A 14,732-nucleotide genomic window follows, 5' to 3' on the forward strand; every position below is an offset into this window, starting at 1 on the left:
AGCCCGTAAGTGATATGTTACGTGACAGATGCAGAAAAACTGCAGTGTCTGCCGCGAACGGAGAAAATCGCTGATGTGAAAGTAGCCTTAGCAAACCTTTCCATTAGTTGTCATGTGAGAATCTGGTGGATCTCATACACAGTACATAGTCAGTTGATTCTGCCACGGTTGCACGGTTTGGCTGACAGATTTTTAAGGGCAACCTGTCAGTCGATTCATACTACCAAAACCACGGGCAGCATCACTCAGACTGCAAACAGGGACGTTTATCTCTGCAATGCTCGGACGTTTCAGAGAGAATAGTGTGAAGAGCTGGATGGGTAATTTAGTGAGAGAACGGACTAATCTGTTGCTATCGTCTGTGGGCTTCTCACTCCATGTCTCTAGATCAGGGGTGGGCAATTTATTTCCCCGAGGGGCCAGATGAAAGACCATGACTGTTGTGGAGCATGAAATAGCATGAAAATAATTCTACTCAATATTAATTAGTGTTAATTGTATCACTTAATATTGAGAATTAAGTATGCTGACACCCGCTATATATCTTTAAACCCCCCGCAGCCCCTTATATACAGCATGAGCCCCACACAGCCTCCCCATATACAGCATGAGACCCACATAACCTCCCCATATACAGCATGAGACCAGCCTCTCATCTCCTCAGCAGCCTCCCCTCTCCAGCCTCTCATCCCCTCTCCTCAGCAGCCTCCCCTCACCAGCCTCTCATCTCCTCCCCTCAGCAGCTTCCCCTCACCAGCCTCTCATCTCCTCCCCTCAGCAGCCTCCCCTCACCAGCCTCTCATCTCCTCCCCTCAGCAGCCTCCCCTCACCAGCCTCTCATCCCCTCTCCTCAGCAGCCTCCCCACACCAGCCTCTCATCTCCTCTCCTTTCCAGCCTCTCATCTCCTCTCCTCACCAGCCTCTCCTCTCCTTAGCAGCCTCCCAACACCAGCCTCTCATCTCCTCTCCTTTCCAGCCTCTCATCTCCTTTCCAGCCTCTCATCTCCTCTCCTTTCCAGCCTCTCATCTCCTCTCCTTTCCAGCCTCTCATCTCCTCTCCTCAGAAGCCTCCCCACACCAGCCTCTCATCTCCTCTCCTTTCCAGCCTCTCATCTCCTCAGCAGCCTCCCCCACCAGCCTCTCATCTCTCCTTACCAGCCTCTCATCTCCTCCCCTTACCAGCCTCCCCTCTGCTCACTCACATCAGCAGACTCCCATCTCCTCTCTCACCTCACTCCTCTCTGCAGCTTCCTGAGTCCTCACACACTGCCCGCCTCCTCTCCCTGCTCACCGCCGACTTCAGTATCGTCTCCCACAAACATGTCCGTCCTGCTTCTCTACAAAAAAGCAAAATGTCTTCCAGCTTGAAACGTGTAAATCACCACAATCTTTGTCTCCCCTGTATGTGCATGCTGAGACTTATAGTGCCACAGCAGCTGAGACAGGACAGAAGGGCTCTTACCTGCAGACAGCAGCCATGGACCTTAGCAGGGTCCCCCCTCTGACAGGCAACATCTGAGGGGGCAGACAAGCACAGAGGTGAGACCCCCAATATCCCCAGACCCCCCTGATGCTCCCTGTACAAACCCCCCAGTCACCTTCTCACCACATGGGGGACAGTACTGGCAGAGCACAAGAAGTGCAGCACTGAAACACTTCCCCCGCAGATGACACAGAAAGGTTCCTTGTTACCGAGGAGACAGGAAATCCTCGGGCTGACAGCAGTTAACTCCTTACTGTCTGTGCCGTCACCTGCGGAGTATTCCTGAGGGCTCTCACACCTCCAGTCTGCTCCAGTGCTCCTACATAAGAGCGCGCAGCGTGTCACATAACCCGCGTCAGGACCGTGATACACTTGGGCCTGCTGCTTAAAGGTACAGCACCCATTTCTGCCCCATACAGTAGTCAGGGCTGTAATGCCCTGATGGCGGCCCTGCGCCCGAGACCCCCTCCCCCCGCAGCAGCCAAGACTGAGGTGGGTGGGTGGGGCCAGGGGTGAACCTAGCCTCTATGCTGCCTGAGGCGAACTGCAAAATGGCGCCCCCCCCCCCCCATAGTAAAATCAGTATAAATAAATCTGGTTTACTCTTTACTTACATTCAATTTATATTACATTTACTCTTTACATGCATTCAGTAGTTTGAAGTCACATAGAGTGCAGAAACATGTCTACAGCCCTGAACACCCCTTTAATTGCTACGTACTGTAGATCTGTATCCAGATGTACGATAAATAATAATGATTGCAGGGGCCTTCACCATTTGACCCCCACTAATCACAGGCTGCAGTGGTCGTACTATTATGTACAGCAAATGACTGTGAGGTCAGTGATTGGCTGCAGCGGTCATGTAAATAATGCACAGGTCGACATCACTTTTGGTACCAGAGGGGAACACCGACACGAATGAGAATCACTAAATAATGTAATAGGGGGTTTTCAATTTTATTTTTTAAGACCATCCCTTACTCTTTTGAAAATTTGGCAAAATAAGAGAAAATTAAAGCCCACAACTGTCAGGTGACTGGCACAGGCCCCCCTTCAGAGAAGCGTCTAAGGCTATGTGCACACATTGCGGATCCGCCGCTGTGGGTCCGCAGCGGTTTCCCATGCGTTTACAGTACAATGTAAACCTATGGAAAACGGAATCCGCAGTGCACATGCTGCGGAAAAATCGTGCGGAAACGCTGCGGTTTACATTCCGCAGCGTGTCAATTCTTTGTGCGGTTTCTGCAGCGGTTTACACCTGCTCCATAATGGGAATCTTCAGGTGTAAAACCGCAGGTGAAATTCGCACAAAATCTGCAAAAAAAAAAAAAAACACAGTAAACCCGTGGTAAAACGCAGTGCCTTTTACCTGCGGATTTCTGAAATCCTCTGCGGAAAAATCCGCAGCCCTCAAAAATACATGTGCACATAGCCTCACAGTCACCTGACCGCTGCAGTTAATCACAGGTTTTATCTGTTCTGTGACATCCAGATGGTGCAGTCATCGCTTCCAGAACCGCTGTCGACCACCAGAGAGGTCTGTGGCTGAATTTCCGGGGGTGACAGGAGAGCAATATCTCTCTGTGTAGGATTTATTTTAAATAAACTAGTATGTATATACTGTATATTTCCCCATCTCAGACAACCCCTTTAATGTCAGGCAGGATACAATACAAACATAACACATCCTCTTCTATTTACCTTCATGGTCGCACAGTCTCCTGCTGCCTGCGGCTCCTGTCCTTACCTGGTGTATACCAAAGAGGGCACACAGCAGGCAGCCAGGGGGGACTGGTACCATTGTCATATTAAGGAAGCAATTTATGACGTGGGATTTACCCTGCTGGCATCACTGCTATATTCTTGTGACAGTGACAAGCGCATAATACCAGGGGCATAGGAGAATAGATGGGGGCACGAGAGAACAGAGGGGGGGGGGGCACGAGAGAATTACAGTGACGGTTGCGCACTCTAATTGTGAATATAGTGGAACCTCAGAATATGACCTCGCTGTTATTGAAAATAAATCTATATACAAAAACGAACACTGATTTTACCGCCATATTGTGACAATATGCAACTCTGATGGTCGCAATACTCTGAGTGCCCCTATAACAATACAATAATGCTGAAGTGCCCACTTTACATTTAATAATGTCCCCTAAGTCCCTCATGTACTGCTCCATTATACACAGTATGGTGAGCTCAAAGCTTCCATATACACTGTATAAGGCCCCCACAGCTCCCCTATACACAGTATGATGGTAACACAGCTCCTCTATACACAGTATGATGGGCCCACAGCTCCCTTATACACAGTATGATGGGCCCGCAGCTCCCTTATACACAGTATGATGGACCCACAGCTCCCTTATACACAGTATGATGGACACACAGCTCCTCTATATACAGTATGATGGGCCCACAGCTCCTCTATACACAGTATGATGGGCCCACAGCTCCCTTATACACAGTATGATGGGCCCGCAGGTCCCTTATACACAGTATGATGGGCCCGCAGCTCCCTTATACACAGTATGATGGGCCTACAGCTCCCGTATACACAGTATGATGGGCCCACAGCTCCCTTATACACAGTATGAGCCCACAGCTCCCTTATCACAGTATGATGACCCCACAGCTCCCTTACCACAGTATGATGGGCCCGCAGCTCCCTTATACACAGTATGATGGGCCCGCAGCTCCCTTATACACAGTATGATGGGCCCGCAGCTCCCTTATACACAGTATGATGGGCCCGCAGCTCCCTTATACACAGTATGAGCCCGTAGCTCCCTTATACACAGTATGAGCCCACAGCTCCCTTATCACAGTATGATGAGCTCACAGCTCCCTTACCACAGTAGGATGAGCCCACAGCTTCCTTATACACAGTATGATGGGCCCACAGCTCCCTTATACACAGTATGATGGGCCCGCAGCTCCCTTATACACAGTATGATGGGCCCGCAGCTCCCTTATACACAGTATGAGCCCGCAGCTCCCTTATAACACAGTATGAGCCCGCAGCTCCCTTATCACAGTAGGATGAGCCCGCAGCTCCCTTATCACAGTATGATGAGCCCACAGCTCCCTTACCACAGTATGATGGGCCCGCAGCTTCCTTATACACAGTATGATGGGCCCACAGCTCCCTTATACACAGTATGATGGGCCCGCAGCTCTCTTATACCCAGTATGATGGGCCCGCAGCTCCCTTATACACAGTATGATGGGCCCGCAGCTCCCTTATACACAGTATGATGGGCCCGCAGCTCCCTTATACACAGTATGAGCCCACAGCTCCCTTATACACAGTATGAGCCCGCAGCTCCCTTATCACAGTAGTATGAGCCCGCAGCTCCCTTATCACAGTAGGATGAGCCCGCAGCTCCCTTATCACAGTAGGATGAGCCCGCAGCTCCCTTATACACAGTATGATGGGCCCGCAGCTCCCTTATACACAGTATGAGCCCGCAGCTCCCTTATAACACAGTATGAGCCCGCAGCTCCCTTATCACAGTAGGATGAGCCCGCAGCTCCCTTATCACAGTAGGATGAGCCCACAGCTTCCTTATACACAGTATGATGGGCCCGCAGCTCCCTTATACACAGTATGAGCCCGCAGCTCCCTTATACACAGTATGAGCCCGCAGCTCCCTTATCACAGTAGGATGAGCCCGCAGCTCCCTTATCACAGTAGGATGAGCCCACAGCTTCCTTATACACAGTATGATGGGCCCGCAGCTCCCTTATACACAGTATGATGGGCCCGCAGCTCCCTTATACACAGTATGATGGGCCCGCAGCTCCCTTATACACAGTATGATGGGCCCGCAGCTCCCTTATACACAGTATGATGGGCCCGCAGCTCCCTTATACACAGTATGATGGGCCCGCAGCTCCCTTATACACAGTATGATGGGCCCGCAGCTCCCTTATACACAGTATGATGGGCCCGCAGCTCCCTTATACACAGTATGAGCCCACAGCTCCCTTATCACAGTAGGATGAGCTCACAGCTCCCTTATCACAGTAGGATGAGCCCACAGCTTCCTTATACACAGTATGATGGGCCCACAGCTCCCTTATACACAGTATGATGGGCCCGCAGCTCCCTTATACACAGTATGAGCCCGCAGCTCCCTTATAACACAGTATGAGCCCGCAGCTCCCTTATCACAGTAGGATGAGCCCGCAGCTCCCTTATCACAGTAGGATGAGCCCACAGCTTCCTTATACACAGTATGATGGGCCCGCAGCTCCCTTATACACAGTATGAGCCCGCAGCTCCCTTATACACAGTATGAGCCCGCAGCTCCCTTATCACAGTAGGATGAGCCCGCAGCTCCCTTATCACAGTAGGATGAGCCCACAGCTTCCTTATACACAGTATGATGGGCCCACAGCTCCCTTATACACAGTATGATGGGCCCGCAGCTCCCTTATACACAGTATGATGGGCCCGCAGCTCCCTTATACACAGTATGATGGGCCCGCAGCTCCCTTATACACAGTATGATGGGCCCGCAGCTCCCTTATACACAGTATGATGGGCCCGCAGCTCCCTTATACACAGTATGATGGGCCCGCAGCTCCCTTATACACAGTATGATGGGCCCGCAGCTCCCTTATACACAGTATGATGGGCCCGCAGCTCCCTTATACACAGTATGAGCCCACAGCTCCCTTATCACAGTATGATGAGCTCACAGCTCCCTTATCACAGTATGATGAGCTCACAGCTCCCTTATCACAGTATGATGAGCTCACAGCTCCCTTATCACGGTATGATGAGCTCACAGCTCCCTTACCACAGTATGATGAGCTCACAGCTCCCTTATCACGGTATGATGAGCTCACAGCTCCCTTACCACAGTATGATGGGCCCGCAGCTTCCTTATACACAGTATGATGGGCCCGCAGCTCCCTTATACACAGTATGATGGGCCCGCAGCTCCCTGTCATGATTTGGCAGTCTGCAGTCACATAAAGTGACTGCAGACATTTATTCCAAACCTTTATCAACTTTATAGTATTAAATTGCTTATTATTAAATTATTAAAGCACCACTCTAGCAGGGTTTTTTTCCACCGCTGGAGTGGTGCTTTAAGCGCAGGTCCCCATTCCCAGTCATTTACTCATCCTCCGGTGTATTCACTATTTTGTGGCACACTCAAACTTGTGAGTGCAGCTTCTGACAGGCCAGAAGTGAGAAGCTATGTCACAAGAGCTCAATGTAAGACTATGAGGCTATGTGCACACGTTGCGGATTCGTATGCGCATTTTTCCCGCAGTTTTTGCAAAATCCACAGGTAAAATGTGCTGCATTTTACATGCGTATTTACCGCGGATTTCCTGCTTTTATGTGAGGATTTTGCCTGCGTTTTTACACCTGCGGATTCCTATACAGGAGCAGGTGTAAAATGCTGCGGAATCTGCACAAAGAATTGATATGCTGCGGAAAATACAATGCAGCGTTTCCGTGTGGTATTTTCAACACCATGGGCACTGCGGATTTGGTTTTCCATAGGTTTACATGGTACTGTACACCGCATGGAAAACTGCTATGAATCCGCAGCCAAATCCGCACCGTGTGCACATAGCCTGAGAGTGAGAGAGAGGCCAGAACGAGGCTCCCACAGACTTACATTGATTAGTGACCTCTGCGCCGCTTCATGAAACACTGGAGCCTCGGACAGGCCACAAACTGCAGGAGACGGAGCCAAGCGGAGACTAAAACAGATGAAAACGCCAGAAGGTGAGTATCAGACAGGGGGCAGGGGACGCGGATTTTCAGCACCGCTCCAGCAATGAAATAAATAATAATGCCGGAGTGGTGCTGTAAATGTGATGCAGCTCTTGGTTACTGTATGCGGCTCCTTATACTAATACTCATAAAAGACCCATGTGGTACGTATCAAAAGCCCCCTACCCCCCCATCTCCAGGCTCCCCAGACAGCAAATATTACATGATGGAGTACATATAATATCATAACAAAACATTATAATATTCAGCCCCAATACCCCCATCATCTCACATCCACCCCTCGGTGCCCTGTCCCACTTCACCCACCTTCAGCCCCCACAACACCCCCATGGTCTCACATTTACCCCCCAGTGCCCTGCCTCCCCTCCCCCACTTCAGTACCCAATACCCCCATCATCTTTCATTCACCCCATCAGTACCCTGTCCCCCTCACCCACTTTCAGAGTCCACAACACCCCCATAGTCTCACATTCACCCCCCAGTGCCCTGTCTCCCTCCCCCACAATACCCCCATGGTCTCACATCCACCCCCTCATTACCCTGTCCCCCCTCACCCACTTTCAGCTCCCACAATACCCCCATGGTCTCACATTCACATCACACTGACATACCTGAATTTAATAAGCCTAAAATGTTCCATCCCCAGCACTTACTGATAACGTTTGCAGACAGGACCAGGAAGTGTCTTGGTGAAATGCAACATGTGGGCACTAGGACCCAGAGTGCCTGAGCCAATCCCAGCGTGCACAGAGGGAAGAACTGCAGCCGGGGAAAAGCTTCATGATCAGGTCAGAGGGGGCGAAACCATTCACTGCAGGGGGGAGACTGCAGCCGGCCACTGTGCTAGCAGCCTGCAGAGTCTCCGTCAGATGGGAGCAGAGCAGACATCATACTGCTCTGCTCCTATGCTGTGTTCTGTATGTCACAGAAGTGGCCCTGGCTCCCGGTGGGCCCCTTCATGTGACAGGGCCCGGGCGATGGCCCCCTCCAGTCGCTACGCTACTGTGTAGCAGGCAAGCAGCCACAGTCCCCGCCCACAGGCTGTGCTTAGTTTGTTCAAGTAGCTCGTCTCCCTGGCTGCCTGGGCATGCTTATGGCTACTGCTAGTACCCGGCACATCTGATCTGACTGCAGGGGGCGGCGCTGTTGCTGCCGCCCCCTGTTTTGAGGGACTGGATGCCGCTAGAGGTGAAGTGCTCAACTCACCTCATTATAGCGGCGCCCCTGGGTGGGGCGACCCCGGACTTTAAAAAAAAAAAAAAATTTTTTTTTTCTTAAACTTGCTCAGGTGCCGCCCCCTGCATTGTCCCCGCCCTAGGCACGTGCCCTCGAGTGCCTAGTGGCAAATACGGCCCTGTGTGTCGCCCTGTATATAAATAATCATCTGGTATTACTTGATATACAGCATACTATTCTATTTGTCTGTCAATAATGGTATTATTGCTCTATAGTTATACTTTGTCCCCCCACGTAAATATACAAAAAAACGGTCTAGCAAATTTACGTTATTTTTTAAATAAAAAAAATTTCTTCACTATACCCAACACTTGAGATATTATGTATGGTTTTTGAGGTACTTTAAGAGATATATTCATTCATGTTCATGTGTACATATCTTGCAAATGTTTGATTCATAGTTGCCTCACCAGGGCATGTCCCTGAGGAATTTTCTTTTCATAAATTATTGTATGTATGTATTTTTTTATTTAGAAAATTAATAAAATAGATTTTAACAAAAGTGGCATAGTATTTGTACCAATTCTCCCCCCCGCTTTGACCATTCCTGGAGAGTTGGGGATGTTGTCAATACACTATTTGGTAGAATGAAAAATCAAGCCCTCATACGGCTATATTGACCAGAAAATAAAAAAGTTATGCCTCTTGGAAGAAAGAAAAGAAAAAAATGAAAATCACTGAAGGGGTTAAGCAGGGTTTTTCCTATCGCCACGACAGCACCCCTATGAGAGAGGTGATCCGCCCACCATCCGGACAGGAACCTACAGGTTAAAAAGGGGCGGTCCCCCTCGCCCTCCAGTTTGGGTTCCTGTCCGGACGGCGGGAGCCTGCAGGTCGACTTACCCGGGTCCACCAAGCCTCTGTGCGGTTTCCAGAGAGAACGGCAGAATCGGGGGCACTGGAAGCAGCGTCGGGGGTGTACTGCTTGCAGACCCCCCCTCGTCTGGCCGGAGTGGAGATGCATTCCCAGGGGTCGAGGAATTCCGCCCTGGGTCGCAGCCGCGCGGCGCTTCTGAATGATTGCCGGCGCTTGTGACCCGGAAGTACTTATTCTACTTCCGGGGGAGGTTGGGAGGAGGTGTGCGGCAAATATAAAAAGCAGAGCCGCTGGAGGGTGAGTGTGTGCGGCAACATGTCCTCGATGGGGGACGCCAAACACTTGCAGCTGACAGAGCAGCGGAAGAAGAGCAGCAGTCGGTCACGCAGCAGTGGCATGGTACATGGGCAGCAGGAGTCTGGCAACCCGACGTCATGTGGCACCTCACCTCCTCAGAGACCGGTACTCCATCTTCATCAGCTGGGGTGAGTGTTTAATTCCAGCCCAGTAGCTGATTGTGCTGTTTTGTGCTATGCTTTGTTGTAGGGTAAAAGGCTTACAAAGTCAAAGCATATACAATGTGCTTTGTGCAAGGAACCATTGCCGGACAGTTATAAAGAAACTGTGTCAGGCTTGTATCTGCCGTACTTTGGAAGAAGCCCCTCTATGTACATCAGATTTGAGGGAGGCTATTAGGGAAGAAATAAGATGTTCCCTTAAATCGAGACGGCATGAAAAAATCAGGATGGATATGATGTCTGATTCAAGCGCTTCCCTACAGGATGGCGAATGTTCAGAGAGCTTCTCGTCATCCTCCTCGGATGAGGAGGGAAGGCCTTGTTTTTCCATGGAGAATATGGAAACCCTAGTTAAAGCCGTTCGGGCAACTGTGGGTGTCGCAGAAAATAAGGAAGCAAAATCTACCCAGGAGATTATGTTTGCGGGGCTATGCCAGAGGAATCGTAAAACTTTTCCGGTGGTTGACACAATTAAAGATCTGGTCAGACGTGAGTGGGATAAGCAGGATAAAGGGATCTTGCCATCCGCCGCAAAGAGAAGATACCCCTTTGATGATGACCTCTTATCTCAATGGATAAAGGTCCCTAAAGTGGACGTGGCGGTGGCCTCTACCTCAAAATCAGCCTCGCTACCTCTGGAGGATGTAGGACTCCTTAAGGATCCGTCAGACAGAAAGGCGGACATGTTCCTGAAGAAAGTGTGGGAATCATCTTCGGGAGCCTTTAAACCCGCGATTGCTGGTACTTGTACTGCCAGATCCGTTATGGTCTGGGTGAGCCAGCTAGAAGAGCAACTTAAGGCGAAGGTTCCTAGAGAAAAGTTGTTGGACTCCTTGTCTCGGATCAGAGAGGGAGTAGCTTATTTAGCGGATGCTTCAATAGACTCTTTGAAATTAGCTGCAAGATCAGCTGGTCTTTCAAATGCAGCTCGGCGGGCACTTTGGCTTAAGACCTGGAAGGGCGATGCTCAGGCTAGAGCCAAGTTGTGCACCATTCCATGCAGTGGTGAGTACCTATTTGGCTCGGTACTGGATGATATCCTTGCGGAGGATAGGAAGAAGGGATTTCCTAAAGTGTTTAATCCCACCTTTAGGAACGCTTTCAGAAGACGTGTACCTTTCAGAAGATTTCAAGCAGACCAGCAAGGATACAGTTGCAATTTGGAACCAGCGGAACAAAAGAAAAAAGGTGGATACTAAGGAAACCCCTCATCTTCTTCAAGACGCAGACGCAATTATAGATAAATCAAAGCTACCAGTGGGGGGTAGATTGAAATTCTTCCTCAATAAATGGACTAAAATAACTTCTAGTACCTGGATATTAGGGGTTGTTGTGTCGGGGTTGAGGTTGGAATTTCTGAACATTTCCCCAGATCATTTTGTTCTAACTTCGCTTGATTCTCTAGCTCAACATCAGGCCCTAGAAATAGAGATTCAACAGTTACTTAAGAAGCGGGTTATTGAAGAGGTTCCAAAACACCAGGAGAAGACAGGATTTTATTCTCCGCTATTTTTGATTTCTAAACCTGACGGGTCCTTTAGGACTATCATAAATTTGCGTAAATTAAATAGATTTCTTCAAAATCGCGCTTTTAAGATGGAATCAATTAAATCAACAACTAAACTTTTGTTTCCTAGGTGCTACATGTCAGTACTAGATCTAAAAGATGCATATTATCATCTGCCAGTTCACAAAGATTACCAACAGTTCCTCGGGATGGCAGTGCGGGTAAACCATCAGGTTAGGCATTTTCAATTTTTGGCAATGCCTTTCGGCCTGTCCATGGCACCTAGGATATTTACTAAAATTATTTCAGAAGTAATGGCCCATGTTAGGGAAAAGGATACCCTTGTGATACCCAACTTAGATGATTTTTTGATAGTTCGAAATTCTATTTGTCAGTGTAAGGCCCATGTAAATGCCATGATATCGTCCCTACAGGAACTCGGTTGGATAATCAACATAGAAAAATCAAGACTAGAACCTGCCAGGTCTCAAATTTTTCTAGGGATTCTTCTAAGCTCAGAAGATCAGTCATCTTTTCTACCCGAGGACAAAAAGCAGAAGATTGTTCGCAAAGTCACGGCTGTAAGAAAGGATCCGAATGTAAGGTTGAGAGACGCAATGTCCCTACTAGGGTCACTGACAGCGTGTATACCAGCCGTGAGATGGGCTCAAGCTCATCCTCGTATGCTACAATTCGAGATCCTCCAGGCAGAAAAAGAGCTTCAGGGTTTCCTAGATGGGAAAATCAGATTATCACCAGCCACTCTTCACGATCTAAAATGGTGGCTCAGCCTGCGTCATCTGTCAAGGGGAGTTCAGTGGAGTATTATACCAGACAGGATAGTTACAACCGATGCCAGTCTATTTGGTTGGGGAGCCCACATGGAGGAGGTTCTGACCCAAGGGCGGTGGTCGGGTCTAGAATCCCAAAGCTCGTCAAATTTAAAGGAACTCTCAGCAGTCAGACATGCTCTCCTTCACTTGCTACCATCCCTGAAGGATTCGCATGTAAGGGTACAGACCGACAATATGACGGTAGTAGCCTACCTCAATCATCAAGGAGGGACAAGATCACAATCCCTGATGGCCACTACAGCATGGATACTGGCCTTGGCTGAGAGTCACTTTCATTCCCTGTCGGCAATTCACATAAAAGGAGACCTCAATGTAGAAGCGGACTATCTGTCGCCATTCCCTTCGGCAGGGAGAATGGTCTCTAGACAAACAGATATTCAAACAGATAGTCAGGCTCTGGGGATTACCAGTAATAGATCTGTTTTGCCACGAAAGAAAACAGGAAGGTCAGGGAGTTTGTATCTCCAGAGAGCAGACCAACCGTGCATTGTAGATTCCCTTCGGGTCCGTTGGGACTTTCCGCTAGCGTATGCATTTCCCCCAATGTGCTTGATTCCGATAGCTCTCAGGAAGATCAGGGAGGAGAGAGCAAGAATAATTCTAATTGCCCCCTTTTGACCCAGGAGGCCTTGGTTCTCTCTCCTCAGAGCAATGTCAGTGACCAATCCTTGGGTGTTGCCAGTGGTTCCGGAGCTCCTTTCTCAAGGTCCATTTCATCATCCCAATTTGGAGACTCTTCACTTGACGGCGTGGAACTTGAGAGGGAGCTTCTAAGGGAAAGAGGTTTTTCCAAGGCTTTGATATCCACCTTGTTGAAAAGCCGGAAGGAGGTCACTACAAGGATTTATTCTAGAATTTGGAAGAAATTCCTTACATTCCATCAACAACCCCTAACAGACAAAGTTCCAATTCCGGCCATTCTGGAATTCTTGCAGAGGGGCTGGGAATTGGGTTTGGCAGTTAACACGTTGAAAGTTCATATTTCAGCCTTAGGGGCCTTATATAACAGTGATGTAGCTGGGAATAGATGGGTTGCTAGATTTGTTAAAGCATGTCCGCGTTGTAACCCGATCCATATTGCAAGATTGCCCCCTTGGGATCTAAATTTAGTCCAAAAAAGAAAAGAATGTCCAGCTTCACCGAATCCGTAAAAAAGAGTTTTCTTTATTCACAAACTTTTAAGCATAGAGGATACAGACTTCAGCACAAGCCATATGGGTAAGAATCTCAACGCGTTTCTGGAGACTAAGCTCCCTTAATCATGACAATCTAAATTTAGTGCTCGAAGCTTTAACAACCTCCTTTTAACCGTTGGAGTCTATTCCAATAAAAATTTTGACCCTAAAGACAGCTCTACTTTTAGCGTTAACATCTGCTAGGAGGGTTGGTGATATCCAAGCGTTATCAGTTGATCCTCCCTATCTAATAATCCTCCAAGACAAAATTGTCTTAAAACCAGATCCTGCATACTTACCTAAGGTAGCATCTAGGTTTCATAGAAGCCAGGAGATATACCGTCAGAGCAGGAGCAAAAATATCATACTCTAGATGTTAAGAGAGCAGTATTAGAGTATTTGAATAGGACACAAAGCTAGAGACAGAGTAGGGCTTTGTTTGTTTCTTTCCAGAATCGAAGGAAAGGTTCAGGTGTTACGAAGAGTTCTATCGCTAGATGGAGTAGAGATGCGATATGTCTTGCTTACTCTGCCAAAGGGGAGACACCACCAGAGGGCATCAAGGCGCACTCCACTCGGGCTATGGCGTCATCTTGGGCGGAGAAGGCAGATGTCCCCAATGATATGATATGTAAGGCGGCAACTTGGTCATCACCTTCCACCTTTTATATGCACTATCGCCTTGATCTATCTGCTAATTCCAGCCTACACTTTGGCCGTTCAGTACTTAGTGCTGTGGTCCCTCCCAGTTAAATAGTCTTTGAAAGTCTCTCGTGGGGGTGCTGTCGTGGCGATAAGAAAACCGGTTTTTACTTACCGGTAATAGGATTTTACAGAGTCCACGACAGCACCCGTACATTCCCCCCCTGTATTATTTATTTTTGCACTCTATTGGAAGGTGTGCCTTTAGAGATCACTCTATAGAGGTGATGGTATTAGTATTGTTTAAGAAATTTTATCATGTACTGATTCAATGGCGGTATCCCTTGATACTCTGGAACACAAACTGGAGGGTGAGGGGGACCGCCCCTTTTTAACCTGTAGCTCCTGTCCGGATGGTGGGCTTATCCCCTCTCTCGTAGGGGTGCTGTTGTGGACTCTGTAAAATCCTATTACCGGTAAGTAAAAACCGGTTTCTGCCAGAGATGTTCATTGCTACCCAGAAATTTCTGTGACAATGGCTGCATTTGTCAAAGTATTATTTATACTAATTGTCTGATTATAACTGGAAAACTAGGCTGGAAATCTTCACATTTGTCTGCACAGGTGTTTCTATACATTGGTTCATGATGTCTTTTTGATGGCTTCTTGAACACTGACCTCTTAGGTTGAACAGAGAGTGCTTGACTATAATGCTGTTTTGTTAAAC

At 48.5% G+C, this 14,732-nt stretch overlaps 1 protein-coding gene across 32 annotated transcripts in view; it reads left to right on the forward strand.

Moving 5' to 3' along the window:
• Positions 1-14,732, forward strand: part of RALGPS1 (Ral GEF with PH domain and SH3 binding motif 1) — a 1,054,187-nt gene that overhangs the window by 112,216 nt on the left and 927,239 nt on the right. For 2 of the 32 annotated variants that reach the window (XM_077284278.1, XM_077284276.1), the window contains exon 2: positions 7,925-8,044. The exons of the other annotated variants lie outside the window; for them this stretch is intronic. The gene's annotated coding sequence lies outside the window, so the exon portion shown is untranslated. The remainder of the gene's footprint in view (positions 1-7,924; positions 8,045-14,732) is intronic. 32 annotated transcript variants of the gene reach the window in all.

The sequence above is a fragment of the Ranitomeya variabilis genome, chromosome 2 (genome assembly GCF_051348905.1).
Source record: "Ranitomeya variabilis isolate aRanVar5 chromosome 2, aRanVar5.hap1, whole genome shotgun sequence".
Taxonomy (NCBI): Eukaryota; Metazoa; Chordata; class Amphibia; order Anura; family Dendrobatidae; genus Ranitomeya; species Ranitomeya variabilis.